Source organism: Balaenoptera acutorostrata, chromosome 19 (assembly GCF_949987535.1).
Source record: "Balaenoptera acutorostrata chromosome 19, mBalAcu1.1, whole genome shotgun sequence".
NCBI lineage: Eukaryota > Metazoa > Chordata > Mammalia > Artiodactyla > Balaenopteridae > Balaenoptera > Balaenoptera acutorostrata.
In genome coordinates this window covers 19,424,024-19,441,285 of record NC_080082.1, presented here as the reverse complement: position 1 = coordinate 19,441,285, position 17,262 = coordinate 19,424,024, and the positions used below count along the sequence as shown (strand labels likewise).

At 45.5% G+C, this 17,262-nt stretch overlaps 1 protein-coding gene across 3 annotated transcripts in view; it reads left to right on the top strand.

Moving 5' to 3' along the window:
• The first annotated feature begins 8,930 nt into the window (after window positions 1–8,930).
• The window catches only part of CTCF (CCCTC-binding factor), a 49,844-nt gene continuing 41,512 nt past the window's right edge, over window positions 8,931–17,262 (top strand). Inside the window, exons 1-3 of one of the 3 annotated variants that reach the window (XM_057533864.1) lie at window positions 8,931–9,136; window positions 14,370–14,486; window positions 15,806–15,918. The gene's annotated coding sequence lies outside the window, so the exon portion shown is untranslated. The remainder of the gene's footprint in view (window positions 9,137–14,369; window positions 14,487–15,805; window positions 15,919–17,262) is intronic. The other 2 variants (XM_057533862.1, XM_057533863.1) reach the window with 2 other exon arrangements.

Sequence of the window (17,262 nt, the reverse complement as noted above, 5' to 3'; positions counted from 1 at the left end):
TGTTTCTTATAAATGAAATCAGGTTAGGTCTTTCCAACTTACCCAATTGTAAGTTTCACCTGAGAACTTCCATGGAGATTCAAATTCAGAGACCAGGGAATCTGTATTTTAAACACATGCTCCAGGCAGTTCTCTATTTGATCAGGCTGCATCTGCCTTTACTGTCTCCAGCAAAAGTGGGTCAAGAAATAGCTTTTGATGAATGCCGCTAAAACTTAACACAATCTGAAAACATTTTGAACATGAAAGGAGAGTGTATGTTTAATGCAGAAAAAGCCTGGATACTCAAAATACCCCCCAGAGTCCCCCATGAAACATAGCTCTTGGGGCTTCCCTGGTGGTGCAGTGGTTGAGAATCCGCCTGCCAATACAGGGGACATGGGTTCGAGCCCTGGTCTGGGAGGATCCCACGTGCCGCGGAGCGGCTGGGCCCGTGAGCCACAATTACTGAGCCTGCGCGTCTGGAGCCTGTGCTCCGCAACAAGAGAGGCCGCGATAGTGAGAGGCCCGCGCACCGCGATGAAGAGTGGCCCCCGCTTGCCACAACTAGAAGAAAAAAAAGCCCTCGCACAGAAACGAAGACCCAACACAGTCAAGAATAAATAAATTAATTAATTAATTAAAAAATATTAAAAAAAAAAAAAACATAGCTCTTTAGAACGCACTTTTACTGGGACTTCCCTGGTAGCGCAGTGGTTAAGAATCCGCCTGCCAATGCAGGGGACACGGTTAGAGCCCTTGTCCAGGAAGATCCCACATGCTGTGGAGCAACTAAGCCCGTGCGCCATAACTACTGAGCCTGTGCTCTAGAGTCCGTGTGACACAACTACTGAAGCCCGCGCGCCTAGAGCCCGTGCTCCGCAGCAAGAGAAGCCACCGCGATGAGAAGCCCGTGCACCGCAACGAAGACCCAATGCAGCCAAAATATAAATTAATTAATTAATTATTTAAAAAATGCACTTTTACCACGGGGATCTCAAATACGGAATGGAATGGAAGCCTGAGCAGGGGACAATATAGGGAGGGAGAACTGAGATCAGACCAGTGGAGGCGGCAAGCAAGTTGCATCCACAGGGGCCAGAGGGGGCAGTTAGAAAGGGGCTTGTGGAGTGGCTGAGGAGTTTGGGATTTACCCCCAGGACACTGGGGAGTCATCCATGGGCTTGAAGCAGGGGAATTTTGTGATCACATCTGTGCTTTGGAAAGGTCGCTTTGGCAGTTGTGTGGAGGGAGGAAGCGGGGAGCAGTGAGGAGTCTGCTGCTGTGGTCAAAGTGATGGTGCCCGAGCCAGGATGGAGGCAGTGGACACAGAGAGGAGGTTAGAGTGAAGAGATGTTCTGAAGGTAGAATGGACAGGATTTGGAGATTGATGGGATGTGGGAGATGAGAAAATGAAGCTCAGGTTTCTGGCCTGTGTGGTGGATGGGTTGTGGCATCTCATCTTTCACTGAAAAGGGGGAGCCCTAGAGAAGCAAATTGGGAGGAGAGTGACAAGGCTCATAAGGGTGGCCTGGGAGCCATCCAGGAGGAAGTGTCCAGAAAGAAGCTAGATACGTAGATCTGGGCAAGAAAAGAAGGGTGTAGGCAAGAGGCAGAACTTTGAGAGTCCTCCTTGCTTTACTGATATCCAGTGACCAATCTGTTCCTCCCACACATGCAGCCCATGCCTTTTACTTGCTTCTCCATCCTTGACTTTTACCTACTAATGCTCGAGGTTTAGTGTCTCCAGACTAATATAAGACAAAACATAAGGCCCTCGAGGGCTAGGGACATCATCTCTCTCCAGTATTACCCTAGCCTTGAGCATAGACCTGGGCATTGAGCAGTTATTCAGGTTACAGATTAATAAGTCATGATTCCAAATACCTCTGCTATCTGCTTTCCAAGTGGCTGGAATTTCTCCCATTAAAGCCCTTCCTGGGACTTTCCAGGCAGTCCAATGGTTAAGACTCCGTGCTTCCAATGCAGGGGGCACAGGTTCAATCCTTTGTCAGAGAACTAAGATCCTACATGCTGCATGGTGCGCACCCCCAAAATAAAATAAATAATAAAATAAAATAAAATAATGTTTAAAAAAAACCTCTTCCTTTGGGTTAAGGCAATAGTGTCCAACTTGCATTAGAGGGCAGACACCTTTTTACCCTTAAACAAATCACATAAAATTCGGAGAAGGGGGAGAAAATGAGGGAGCAGAGAGGCCCAGAGCCTGCCTGATAGACCTCCCTTCCTCTTCCCCCTCCCAAGCAGCCCCTGAGCTAAAGCATCATGTCCAGAGGATCCCTATAAAAATGGAAATGCTACCTAACAGTGAGAAGCCCTGAGCAGCCAGTGAAAGAACAGGAAGAGAGAGGGTGGGGCTGGAAGATCTGAGTACTCATTCTGGTTTTGCCAAGTTACTGGACGACTCTGAGCAAGTCACTTCATTTCTAGAGCTTAGGACAAAACTGTGGCTGGCTCTTCAAAAAGAACTGTGAACATCAGTTGAAAGGGCAGGCATGAAGGTGTTTTGCAAAGTGAAAAGTGTAAAGATTAGATGGAATATTTAAGGGTGATCAATGCATACCTGAAAAATGCAGGTAAGAGCACAGAGAACAAAAGTGACCTACTTCTCAAATGTGAGATGTAGGCCCAGGCAAAGTCCTTCTTTAGACTTTAGAGAGCAGTAGTTTGAGCTGAGAGGTAAAAAATAAACAGGGTTTTTACAGGGGTCTGAAGAAAGCAGACATCAATAAGGAAAAAAATTCCTGTGGTCTGGGTAGGAGATGATGTAGAAGGGCAGGTCTTTAAATTTAGGAGAAAGCGGTTGGCCTTGGCAGCTGACATTGAAAGCTTTCCAAACATCTTATAAGGTTTAGTATCACTACACCCTAGTTCAAAAGTGTGGGATGACTTGCTGTCCCCCCAACACTCTTCTACCCTTTTATGTCCTTGATTATGGCTCTTCACCTTACACACCTTTGCCTTTGTTAATGCCTTCTGATCCTTTAACACCCAGTTGAAATGAGATACTCCTGGGGAATGATTTGCTCCTTTATCTATGAGTTCATTTCTTCTCATTATAACAATTAATGCATTAATTGTTTTTTGGTTTTGTTTCCTAAGTTTTGAGTTTAAGGGCAGGAAACACATCTTGGGTCATCTTTGTATCCCCAGTGCCTAGAAAGGGAGCTGAACACAGCTGGTACTCAATAAATCTTTGCTGAATTGGAATATATCTCACACATGTCCTCAACAGACACAGAGAAATGGGAGTGTTCAGGTGTAGCTTTAGGTCTTACCCCCAAAGTGGGCAGGAAGAGTCTTGCCCATTGTTACTTAGAAAATCAGCACATCTCTCTTCCATTTGTTGATTCTCTTGCTTAATGAGTTCCAAAAAACACATAAATGATCAAGATTATTGCAAGCTTTACCTGGGGGCAATAGTGGGAGCTAAGGAAGATGTTGGAAATAGAATTGTTCTCCTGAGAATTACAGCACAAAGTACACTTTTCTTAGAAAGAATGGCTTCCAGGCCAAGGAACGCTTAGTCAGTAAGTAATTCTATTAATTAATCTAGAAAGACCATGTCCATCAGAAGGTAGATTTGGGAGTGAGGGTAGGTTACTAAGAAGCATAAAAATAAAAGAAATAATAATGATCGTTTACATTTATTATATGATTACTGGTGCCTAGAACTATGCCTAAAGTTTTACTTGCATTTTCTCATTCAGTCCTTAGTAAAGTACAATTATCATCCCATCTTATGGAGAAGAAACCTGCAGTTGAGTTGTTACTAATTCACCCAAGATCACACAGCTAATAAGGAGCCAAGACAATATTCAAATGCCAGACAATCTGACTCCAGCATCAGAGAGGATGATATTAAACACTTAAGTTATATAAATTACATCTCAACCTAATGAACTGCTTACCAAAGCTTTCTAGTAATATGGCTTCCCAGGAGGCTCTCCTATAGGGACAGAATATGCCTTTTGCCAGCATGTGAGCACCAGTCCACTTCCCAGTTAGTCACTTGGCTTATCCATCAAGCTCCTGTGCACCTGATGAGTCCCTAAGGAAGGAATCCACTCTCGAGGCTGAGGGCCAGAACCTAGAACGTGGTGACTTCACCAATGCTATGTGGTAAGCTGACAGCCTTCTGCTGATAATGCCCTGAACTCCTGTGAACTACAAACCTGAGACAGTCCATGGGAAGAACACTTCCTTAAATCACTTGGTGCTTTTAAGTCACCACAGTTCTCGTTGGTGACACAGTCTGGGATAGTACTGCAGGGAACAAACCTACCCTTATTTTTATCATCCCAACTGTTCCACAGGCTCTCATCATATTACTTTTCCTTCTCACCTTGTTTCTGTCCAGCATGAAACAGCCTATCCTGTTGGTTTGGCTTTCTGTTTCTTGGTCTTTGGGGCCAATTTCATGAAGTAGGACACATCACCATTTCCTGCAAGAAGAAAACATTTCCTTTTGTTCCTTCCTAGTGATCCTCAGCATTTTCTCAGCCATGTAAGAGAAGCATATGGGAATCTTTGTCTTCAGAGAGCCCGCTCCAAGGCCACTTGGACCCCATTCCTGGCTTCTAACTGATGCCTCAGAGGTCATATAGTTGTAATTATAGTTGATATAATATAAATATAGTAGTTGTCAGTCCATTCAGGCTGCTATAACAAAATACCACTGACTAGGTGGCTTATAAACAGCAGATGTTTACTGTTCACAGTTCTGGAGGCTGGAAAATCTGAGGTCAAGGCACCAACATGGTCATATTCTGGTGAAGGCCCTTTTCCTGGTTCATAGCTGTGCCTTCTTGCCATGTCCTTACATGGTGGAAGGGGCTAGGAGCTCTATGAAACTTCTTTTATAAGGCACTAGCCCCATTTATGAGGGTTCCGCCCTCAGGACTTAAGCACCTCCCAAAGGCTCCACTTACTAATACCATCACATCTAGCATTAGGATTTCAACATATGAATTTTGGGGAGGACACAAATATTCAGACCTTAGCAGTTGTAAATATAATTGTAAATACAATTGAGGGTTTTTGCCATCTAAATACATTGCCTTGGACTTCCTTGGTGGTCCAGTGGGTAAGACTCTGCGCTCCCAGTGCACGGGACCCGGATTCCATCCCTGGTTGGGGAACTAGATCCTGTATGCATGCCACAACTAAGAGTCCGCATGCCGCAACTAAAAAAGATCCTGCATGCTGCAACTAAGACTGGGAGCAGCCAAACTAAATAAATCAATAAATAAATACATTGCCTTATATTTATCCACATGAATGCTTTAGAGGTGTGGAGAAAAGGGAACCCTCTTGCACTGTTCATGGGAATGTAAATTGATACAGCCACTATGGAGAACAGTATGGAGTTTCCTTAAAGAACTAAAAATAGAATTACCATATGACCCAGCAATCCCACTACTGGGCATATACCCAGAGAAAACCATAATTCAAAAAGACACATGCACCCCAATGTTCATTGCAGCACTATTTACAATAGCCAGGTCATGGAAGCAACCTAAATGCCCATCGACAGATGAATGGATAAAGAAGATGTGGTACATAGATACAATGGAATATTACTCAGCCATAAAAAGGAACGAAATTGGGTCATTTGTAGAGACGTGGATGGATCTAGAGACTGTCACACAGAGTGAAGTAAGTCAGAAAGAGAAAACAAATATCGTATATTAACGTATATATGTGGAACCTAGAAAATGGTACAGATGAACCAGTTCGCCGAGCAGAAATGGAGACACAGAAGTAGAGAAAAAACATATGGACACCAAGGGGGGAAAGCGGGTGGGGAGGGAGGTTGTGGGGTGATGAATTGGGAGATTGGGATTGACATGTATCCACTGATGTGGATAAAATGGATGACTAATAAGAAAAAAAATAAATAAAAAATAAACATAAAAAAAGAAGACATTCTTTTTAAAAATAAATTTATGTATTTATTTTTATTTTTGGCTGTGTTGGGCCTTTGTTGCTGCACGCGGGCTTCCTCTAGTTGTCGCGAGCCGGGGCTACTCTTCATTGCGGTGCGTGGGCTTCTCATTGCGGTGGCTTCTCTTTGTTGCGGAGCACGGGCTCTAGGTGTGCCGGCTTCAGTAGTTGTGGCTCGCGGGCTCTAGAGCGCAGGCTGAGTAGTTGTGGCGCACGAGCTTAGCTGCTCTGCGGCATGTAGGATCTTCCCGGACCAAGGCTTAAACCCATGTCCCTGCATTGGCAGGCAGATTCTTAACCACTGCGCCACCAGGGAAGTCCTAGAAGACACTCTTGAAGCTTAAAGATAAGATGGTTTGAGGCAAGGTCTTAGAGAAAGCGAGTTAGATTATTAAAGATACCAGAAAGAAAAGAAGCTAAGCATTAAAGTGTAAGTCAGCTTTGTTTCCAGTACATAGTTCCTAAGTATACCAGCAGCTGTTTGGAGTGGAGGGCTGAAAAAAATGCGAAATGCAAATATTCCAGAGGTGTCTGGTAATTTTTCTCTAAGTTTGCCTTTTCTTTATGCTTGAGTCCTCAGGTGTACATAAGAGACTACTGGAATAACTTGGTTTCTAGAAAAAGGGGTCACATGTAAATTTTCCAGATACTTCACACATTTCTAGAATAGTAAATAATCACATCAGGCAAGTACCTATTACTAGAAATCAGAAAACTTGGGTGTTGGTGCTGAGAAACCAAATTATTCCTTTTCTTCATGTCTGTACCCAAGCAGTTGAATGTTGCTTAGAGAAAAACTGCATACTGGGCCAACTGGTTTAACTTTAAACTCATGATCACAAACTTCAAATGGGTACCCGATACCACCAAGGCAGTCCCACTAGGAAAACTGCAAGCTTGCTTTCTCTCTCTCCTGCATTTGCACCCATCTTCACCCTTGTTACCCTAATTTCCACAGTGGAAGCATCCTGTTCCTATCCAAGGTCAATCCTCCCAGTTTCCTTATATCCTCCCATGAATTTCACCCTGATTTAAGTCAAGCAAGGGAATTCCCTGGCAGTCCAGTGGTTAAGCGCTTTCACTCCTGTGGGCCTGGGTTCGATCCCTGGTCAGGGAACTAAGATCCTGCAAGCCCTGTGGCGCAGCAAAAAAAAAAAAAAAGTCAAGCAAGGCTTCGCTCTCCTGTATCACTCCCAATGACAAATAAACATGCTCTAGAACCCTTTCATCTTTTAAAACATGCTCTAGAATTCTTTCATCCTCCCTTAACCCCATATCCTTCCACATTTATCCCTGAATTTCTTTGCTCCCTTCGCAGCTAAGCTTCTCTCATGTTGCCTATGTGTGCTGTCTCTATTTCCTCACTTTCCTGTTCACTCTTCAACCCATTCTAGTCAGGTCCACACCTCTGATTTACCAACATGAATCAAGCCAAAGTCACCAATGATAATCTCATCTTCCAAGGTGACCAATTCAATATAGCCATGTTTCTGGCCCAAGTTTACCTCTCAGCAGCACTAAACACAGTTGACCATTCCCCTCCTACCTGAACCCTTCGCTGCCCTTGGATTCCAAATTCAACACTCTGTGGATTTCCTTCTGTCTTCCTGGCTGTTCCTTCTCAGTCTCCTTCTCCATTACCCTATCTCTAAATGCTGGAGTGCCTAGGATTTGGCCTTGGAACTTCTCTTCACTCTTTCCTCCAAGTCAGAGGTCTTATCAACTGACAGCCCCCACATGCGGCTTAATCAGCTCATGCAGTTTTAAAACATCTGACTTAGTTGCCAACACCTGGAGATTTTACACAAAAAAACCCCCCAGATTTCCTTTAAAAATAAAAAAACAAAATATCTGTCAACATTGGGCTAACATTCTCATAATGGAACAATCAGCTCAATGGAGCAGAAGCTGCCCACTTGATGGGTCAGTTTGTTCTCCGTGATCTAAGGTAAGGGAGTTGAGAATACAGTCCTGAGTTAGATTCCCATAAGTATCAAAGACTGTCCTCCCTGAGCCACCAGAACATCTTCCAGTCAGTCTTCAGGGAATTTTACTGCTGGTTGGGTAGAGTCCGCAGGTGCATCTCAGGGAGGGGGAGGGGCGACCGCACTGTGAGGGGCTGAAGGACCCCGCCCACAGAGAGCTTAATAGCTCTCGGGCAAAAACAAGAAATGTAGGTTTTAAAATACACAATTACGCCGCTCCAAATACATAAAGTCCTTTTGGCAAAAGACTGCTATGATCGTGTAAAAGCATCAAGTCTGGCCTTCTTCTGGCCTCTCCGGGCTGAGATGGCCTGGGCACACCAGAAAGCCCTCGCCCTCTTCTCTCACACCCGGTATTAGGAGGCCTTCTTGTAGGGCGGAGAGATCCCCCAAAACCGCTGGGCAAGGACAGCCCTGCTCGCCGTGGCTCGCAGGCGCTGGAATGTTTCTGAGCAGCCGGGAGTGAGAAGGGACCCGCCCGGCCTTACCCGGTGGCGGGCTGCGGTGCGGCGCTCGGAGGGCGGGTCCGGCCCTGGTAGGGCGGAGACTGGGGCGGGGCCCCAGGCGGGGCCCCACCCAAGAACCGCCTCAGCCCCACCGCCTAGACCCGCGCGCGCTTCCTCCAAACACCCTCCCCCCCACCCCCTCCCTTACGGATTCAGAGCGGGTGACTGCAGCTAAGGAACCAGGTCAACCGGGCCGGGATCCTGGACCGCCCAGAGGCGACTGCCTCCGCCCAGGAAGCCCCACCCAGCGGGAGCCCGGACGTCGGGCTCCCTAAGAACCCACGCGCGACCGGTGGAGGGCGCGTGCGGCGTGACGCGACCCGCAGCGCGTCCCGTGACGCCATCGCGCCCGCTTTTGAAAGTTGGCGCCCGGGGCCGCCTCCCATGCTGCCCTGCGCCAACCCCTCCCCTCACCTTTCCTCCCCCGCCCTCCACTCGTCGCCCGACCGGCCCCCCCACCCGTCCCTTCCCTTATCAGCACCCGCGGCCCCGGCAGCGCCGACGCAGGCGCACTGCACCGCGCCGCCGCCATTTTGTGTCCGAGTCTGTGGAGCGATTAAACCGTGCGCGGAGCTGCTTCTTTGGCGGCAGCGGCGGCGGCGGTAGCCGGTGCGGGTGCGCGGAGCTGCCTGGGGACGCCGGGTGGCCGGAGCGGTGGAGCGGCGGCGGAGCGAGCGCTGCGGGGGGTGTGGCGCGGAGGTAAGGGGGCCCCGGGTGGAGGAGGTTTCGCGGGCCGCCTCTAGGTGTCACGATGGGGCCGCTCCGGTCGGCGCTGGCTGTAGCCCGGCGCCAGCGCCGCCGCCGGGGGGTGTTTGTCTCCCTCTACCGTCCCTGCTGCGGCGCGGCCGCCGCCATTGCCCGTCGCCGCCGCGGCCCGGCCGCCCCCCCTCCCCACCGCGCCCGCCCGCCCGCCCGCTCGCCCGCCCGCCCGCTCGCTCGCTAGGCCTCCCTCCTACGGCGCGCTAGGCCTCCGGCGGTGGCAGCGACAGAGGCCCGCGCGCTGGCGACTCCATTTTCCTTCCTTTGTCTCTGCCCTCGAGGCCGGCTCTTGGCCCGACCGATCACCCGGCCGCGGCCCGCCCTCTGCCCTCCGCCCCTCCCGCCATGGGTGGCCTCAGCCGAGAGGCGATCTCCGCTCTCCGGCTTCCGCGCCCGCCTCGCTCAAGTGTCGACACCCAGCCACCGCGCGCGCAGCCAGGTCTCCATGCAGTATGGGTGTCGGGCCCTTGTCGACGCCTCTCGGGCTGCCCATCCTCCAGCCTGCCCAGTCCCGGAACATACCCTGCGGCCTTGCGAGCGTCCCCCGCCGCCCGGCTGCTCCGCGGTCGCTCCCAGTCCGCGCGTCGCCGCCGCTGGTGTCCGTCTCCACCGAGTGGCGCAGGCGGCGCTGCTGCGGCTGCGAGTAGAGGGACCCCAGAGCTGCCGAGAGCTCCCTCTGCAAGGCTGGCTGAGCTGCTCGCGCCTCGACGCCGCCTGAGCGGGCGGGGGGACGCGCGCTCGCCGCCCCCGCCGGGCCCCGCTGCGCCCCCAAACTAGCGCCCGGGCTCCTCGCCCGATCCGACCGGTGCGGCCCCCCCACGGTGGGCGGAAAGGACACGAGTTCCACAAGTTTTTCTCGAGCCAGGGTCGGATTCCCCTTGCAGTGATAGGAGCCTGACTTTGTGCGCTAAGAGATCTCAAAGGGATCAAAACTTAATTTCATTCTGATCTCAAGTGACGTGACAAATTCCTGAATTCGGGATTATGGGCTGGCTAAATTGGTTCAGGCAACTCTTGAGTTTCCGTCTCGCTTTAAAACGTCCTGACGCTAACTTACTACAGTATTTAGTACCTGATGCTTTTAGGGCTAGGCGAAGGCAGTTTTGCCCCGGGATTGTGCAACCCGATCTAAAGCGCCAGTAGGGCAGAATGAATTTATTCCTGACTCCACTGGTAATTTGCCCATATGCTGAAATATGAGGGATGATGTTGTAATTGAATCCTGGGTCACTAGTTGCAGTTGGTTTATAAATATCTACGCGTAATGTAACCACTTTTTAGTAGCTGACTTCCTGCAGCCCTGAGTTCAGCAATAAGTAAACATTCGCATATGTAGCGTCTTCCTGCTTTCTTTGAGTTTAGATCAAATAGGAAAGTTAAAATTCCAGGTCCCCTTTAGGTGGCAAAAGAAGTTAAACAGGGAATGTATGTTGAATTTATTCTGTCCTTAAGTTATCTTGCATCATTAAAAAGCTTCCTGTCGAATTGCCAGTTTTTTCTTTTCCCTCAAATATTCTAGTACCTTAATACAATATCGTGCAGCACTTGATGTATCAACTGGGGTTGTTTTGGAGAGAGGAAAGTCTTGATTAAATAGCGGGGCGGGGAGGGGGAGTGGGGAGGCTATGTTAAGTTTATGAGGAAATTAAAACAGCCTGGTGCTAAGCAAAATTGACCGGTCTACTGTGTGTAATCTCAATCTGTAGAATTCTGCAGCAAATGCCTCCATAGGGGAGTGTTTTCAACATTACTTTTTTGAACCCTACAAAAATGTTCTTTCTCCCTCTCCTCCATAATAAAGTTGCCCTAAGTAACTAAATGCAGTAGTGTTGATGGAGTGTCAGGCTTGAGAATAGAACCACGCTTAATTGTCTAATATATTGGTACGTTTGTGTAATTTTTGACATTCTTGTAATTTTCAGTTTTACTTTCCTTTTGAAATTGTGGATGGCAGGTGGCATGTTTTGCTTATTAAAGTAAGGTCCACACGGGTTAAAATCCAGCGGGTCTGTAGTTGAGTCAGGAGGAAAGCTTGTTTTCCCGGTAACACTGTGCTCCATAGATCATGTTTTGCTTCTTGATTTCAATTGTGCCATGTACAGCCATCAGCTTCTTGGTCTTACACATCGTTTATGTCTTTTTTTTTTAAATACTCTATTTATGTATGTATGTATGTATGTATGTGTATATGTATGGCTGTGTTGGGTCTTCCTTGCTGTGCATGGGCTTCCTCTAGTTGTCGTGACAGAGGGCTACTCTTCGTTGTGGTGCGCAGGCTTCTCATTGTGGTGGCTTCTCTTGTTGCAGAGCACAGGTTCTAGGTGTGTGGGCTCAGTAGTTGTGACACATGGGCTTTGTTGCTCCATGGCATGTGGGATCTTTCTGGACCAGAGCTCGAACCCGTGTCCCCTGCATTGGCAGATGGACTCCTAACCACCGCGCCACCAGGGAAGTCCCGTTTATGTCTTTTTAATGGTATAGATCTTGTCCACAGAGTTGCTGTCCTTTAAGATTTCCTGTATGCCGGGATTCATACTTTGTTTGTTTTGGCTGCGCCGTGCACCATGCGGGATCTTAGTTTCCTGACCAGAGATAGAACCTGGAGATCTAAGCTGTGCCCCCTGCATTGGGAGTGCAGAGTCTTTTTTTTTTTTTTAAGAGCCTTAACCACTGGACCACCAGGGAAGTCCCCTTTGTTTTTATTGGAAAACTAAGTTTACAGAGAGAATAAATTGAGGACATAAGGTTACCCAAGGAAACTTAAATCACTAGTATGAGGAAGATTACAACAGGAATGTTTACCTACCTAGGAAAATATTGCTTATTTAAGAGTAGCTGGTAAACATAGGGAAATACTGCTTATTTAAGAGGAGCTGTAGGGCTTCCCTGGTGGCGCAGTGGTTGAGAGTCTGCCTGCCAATGCGGGGGACACAGGTTCGAGCCCTGGTCTGGGAAGATCCCACATGCCGTGGAGCAGCTGGGCCCGTGAGCCACAATTACTGAGCCTGCGCGTCTGGAGCCTGTGCTCCGCAACAAGAGAGGCCGCGATAGTGAGAGGCCCGCGCACCGCGATGAAGAGTGGCCCCCACTTGCCACAACTAGAGAAAGCCCATGCACAGAAACGAAGACCCAACACAGCCAAAAATAAATAAATAAATAATTTAAAAAAAAAGAGTAGCTGTAAAAGTTATCTTTAGGGATCCATTCAACCAACTTAAAATTTAGGAGCTATAAAAGTTATCCTTAATATGCATTCAAATTCTAAGAGCTTTAGGATTTTGCTTTAAAGGACATAGAAAAAATGAGGGCACCCACCAAGGACTTCTCTGAGTGGCTTGGGGAGTTCCTTGGGAGTGGCAGAAGCCACCTGTAGCTGACTAGGGCCCTGAGGCAGAGCCTTGCAGAGTGGTGCCTGCTGGCAGAATGTTCCTCTAGAGGCTGGTTTTTTGCTTCAGGGATGCTACTGGCATCAAATTCACTCTACATTAACTACTTTATAGGCTCTATTTCATTTTTTCAAACCAGAAACCTAGTTGACCATTTGTCTAACTTATTTACCTATCTTGATTTCAGATGACTAGAGCCTTTTTTGCCAAAAATTAGGTCCCTCTTCAAACAAGTAGGATTTGTCATAACTTAATGCTTTGAGAAAGAGTATACAGGTTTAGAAAGAACAATAATGGCAAGTAATATATAACTTTGAAGACCATGGTTCACAATTAAATGTGTAGATTTGGTATACCATATTTGTTTTTTTTAAACATCCCCAGACTTTCTCTAGTTATTGTCTTCAGATCTTCCCTGGCAGTACCTTTGTGCATTTTCTCAGTGTTTAGTATTTGAATGCAAAGATGTGGCATTGCATATAGACTGCTAACATATACCTCAAGAATAGTGATTTTTCCACACTTGATCTTATTTTTAGTCACTCATCAATTTTCAGGGGCGTAAAATTTCATTCCTTTTGACGCATATTAGTGACAATATATGGACTCCAATACAAAAGTGTTTCGTGGACTAAATGCACTAATTCTCTTCTTAGGTTGTTATAAATTACCTTTTCAACAGAGAAGACTTTTCTTTAGCTTCATCTGGTAAAGTATTATATCAGTTTAGTTTTGTGGGCTTTAGTTATGAGATGGGTTCCCTCTTAATTGAACCTCATATGCCAAATTCTTTGGAAATGCTTAAATTTAGCTCTTTCATTTCATTTGGGAGTTTCTCCCCCCCACCCCCCCACCATGGAGTTAAGTACCACTCTACCATTGCCTGAAGCTTGACAGTCCATTTATTTGTATTTTAGGGAGAGAATTGTCAAGTAACAGTATGACCTAACAGTATTTTATTATTTGTCTGAAAAGAGATATTTCATTGCTGTGCTTCTAGGATTTTCAAAGGTCAGTAGTGAAATCTCCCCCCATAGTTATGTTTTTTTTTTTTTTTTTAAGAAAGTAAATCTTTTTTTTTTTTTTTAATTTATTTATGGCTGTGTTGGGTCTTCGTTTCTGTGCGAGGGCTTTCTCTGGTTGTGGCAAGCGGGGGCCACTCTTCATCGCGGTGCGCGGGCCTCTCACTATCGCGGCCTCTCTTGTTGCGGAGCACAGGCTCCAGACGCGCAGGCTCAGTAATTGTGGCTCACGGGCCCAGCTGCTCCGCGGCATGTGGGATCTTCCCAGACCAGGGCTCGAACCCGTGTCCCCTGCATTGGCAGGCAGATTCTCAACCACTGCGCCACCAGGGAAGCCCCATAGTTATCTTATTACATGAAAAATACAGTCTTTACTTGTGGTTTAAACTAAATCAGTAAAACCACTACTTGCTGAAGATAAGGAAATAAACTGTTAAAGGAGTATTACTGCATCTATAAGAATTAATTTTTTGGTAGTTTAACTGTATTTACATTATTTGGTTGCAAGGTAACAATGGGGTGCTATTTTGATAATCAGAAATCTCTAGTTCTTTATATATTTAGCAAATGTTTAAAAAAATAAGTGAAGGTTTTATCATTGACTTGATAGACATTTACAGCATGTCAATTAGTAATGTGACGTTTTAGCAAGTATATTGTTTCCCAATTTTATTAGTCTTCCTTTTGCCCTCATTTTGCTTTTCATACTGTATCTGCATTTGTGTGTGTTTGGTGTTCATAAAATGATTTGTGCTTCTATTTTAGAATGATCACAGACCTGGGGCCAAAGAACAAGATGCAGTAGTGGACAGATTGCTGACCAGAGGCTTGAGAGCTGAGTTCTGTCTTCCCTGCTCAAACTGACTTTGCAGCCACGGAGAGGTAAATGCTGTTTCCATTTCTTGGTCTTAAAAATAAGAGTAATAAGACCTTCCTGGGGTTGGAGGATTTGCTGGATCATTCTTGGGTATAGGAGATACAGGACAGTGGGTGATTGAGGGCATACAAGCTTTATATTCAGGCAGTACTCCATTTGAAACTCTGCGTGCACTGTTGTATACTAGCTGGGTGACACTGGGCAAATTACTTAACCTTTCTACTCCTACAGTCCTTATTTGTGAGAATAATACCAATTAAAGAGACTATTCTCGGAGTTGATGGGAATGTGTATAAAGCATCAAGTACCATTCTGAATATGTATATAGAAAGACACAAGGATATGGTGGCTGCTTTTCTGTAGAAACCCAAAATACATTCCAAATGTACATTCCATTCAACCCAAATATACATTCCAAAATGTATATTTTGACTCTTGGCAAATGACCTCAAAAGTCCATGGCTTGTGGCAATTTGTAATTTTGATGAGGAACAGATGGAATCCTATTATTGGGGAAGCTGGTATCCTAGATAAAAATTGTCTCACTTAATTTGATTTAACCTAGCTGATAACTCATGTTTGCTTCGTAGTGTTACAGTCATTATAAATAATTTTTTAAAAAACATTTGAAAGGGTCACTTAAAATTTACTTTAGCCTACAATTTCTGCTATGAAATATAATGAACAGTATAGGGAACTTGAAACAGGCCTCTCATAAATGTCAGAGTCTACTAGGCTTTGGGATTTCATTAACAATAAAGTAGGGTTCTAGGTGTGAAAATTATCTCTTCTCAGGCTACCAGGAAAAACATCTTTCTTATCCCCTAGAAAATGTGAAAATAGTTTAATTGCACTCGTGTAATGGCGAAAAGGAGTGTAAAAGTGAGGGTTACAAATGCTGAGATTAGATAAGCTTATGTGAATGAATCATCTAAATGACTATTAAGATTTTTCTTACAAGCTGTGCCTGGACAAATAGAGAGGAGGAAGGGAACAGGAGTGAAAGCTCTTCTCTTCTTCAACTCTCTGTTTTCCAAGTGGGCAGCTTGGTACCTCGATAGATATGAAGGACAAGATGTATGTGCTAGTATTCTGTCGCTCCAGAAATAACTTGTGCCCTGCAGGTTCTTTTAATGTTGACACACAGTGCATACTAATGAGCTGCTGAAAAGAGAAACGATACTGATTTGCAAAGCTATTGAGAAAACTAGCCTTAAGAGTTTGGGGAATGGGGTTGTAAGAACATTTTGGTCACTTTTAAGTGTTATGACTAGTTTAATTGTTTAGATCCCTTGTTCTCAAACTGGGATATGAATACCCTTAGGGTACAAAGTGGTATGATTCCGGGGTACTTGACGCCACAAGATAAACATGACCCATCTTCTTGGAGCTTCAGTTGTGCTCACTGAGGGGGCGGTGAGTTAAGTAATTAAACTGGTAAGTAATTACAAATTTTTTTACATTAAAGCAAATATATATTTTAGGAGAAGAATGTGTACTCTGACTGTCTAAGATAACACAGGTCTTCAACAAAATAGGGCATGAGTGTTTGGGAGTGGGAAGCCCTATTTGTATAGGTACTACAGTGCAAACATTTGAGAAGCAGTACTTTTGAGCTATGTAACAGCTCTACCATCCAGCTCCTTACTTTGTCCCCTGTAGTATCTACTGTGGACTATAGAAGTTAAATTGTATTAAATGGAGCTTGTTTGCTTGTATGCATGTTCCTACACATGCCCAACATGCACAAGAGCTCTGTGCAGATTGGTAGACAGTTCTAGATGGCTGGACCAAGTCATCAAGACCATTCCAATGATATAAGAATTATAATTTAAAAGAAAAACAGCAGCAGTGACCAAAATCAGGTCTAAAACTGTAAATTCTATAAAACAGAATTTTGAAAACAAATGTCACATTAACTCGAGCATAATTAACAATTTATACTGGTTTTTGTACCCGCCCCCCCCGCCCCCATTCAGGTTAGTCAGAGTCATAATAAAATGGCTAAATCCTAAGCTATAGACCTTATGACTCCTAAAATAATTATTTGAAAGCATCAATTCTTAACTGTTTTGTGTGTTTTACAATCTCTAAGTATTGTTACTAGAGTATTGCTCTTAATGTAAATGGCACTTAAGAATTACATTTTCTGTATTGATACTGCCTGCTCTTTGAATACAGGTTTTATATTTGAACCTAACTGGTTCTAGATATACTGAAGTGTGACTTTCTCTGAAATGATGTAAATTGGATCAACTCAGATACTTAGATGTGCTCTAAATACTTGCAATATTTATTTATTGAGCACTTGTAATGTGCTCATTCCGTCCTTTGAACACTTGCCTTTCTACTTTGTGCCAGGGAGTGCATTAAGTACTGGGGATTTCAAGATGAGTAAGAAAAGGTTCCTTTTCCTGAGGGTCTTAAGTAGAGTATGGGGCAAGAGATCTATAAATAAGTGTTGTCAGTGCTCTGATAAAACTGTGTTCAGGGTGCAGGGAGGATGGTCAGTTACAGAAGTTAGTGAAAGGTGTTGGGAAAGGCTTTCTGGAGGAGAGACCCTGATCTAGGTGTATCAGGAAATACAAAAGAAGCATAAAATTAGATTTTAATCTTACTAGGGCACCAAGGCTTAGCCAGCGTGCAGCTTGATAGCTGTGGCAAGTTCATTAAGGGTGACTTCCTTGTCCCTTCCTTCCCATTTGTAAAATGACATATCTACTCTATTGGAGGCTTATGACAGTTAAATGTAGTATCGTTAGGGGGAAATATGTACAGTTG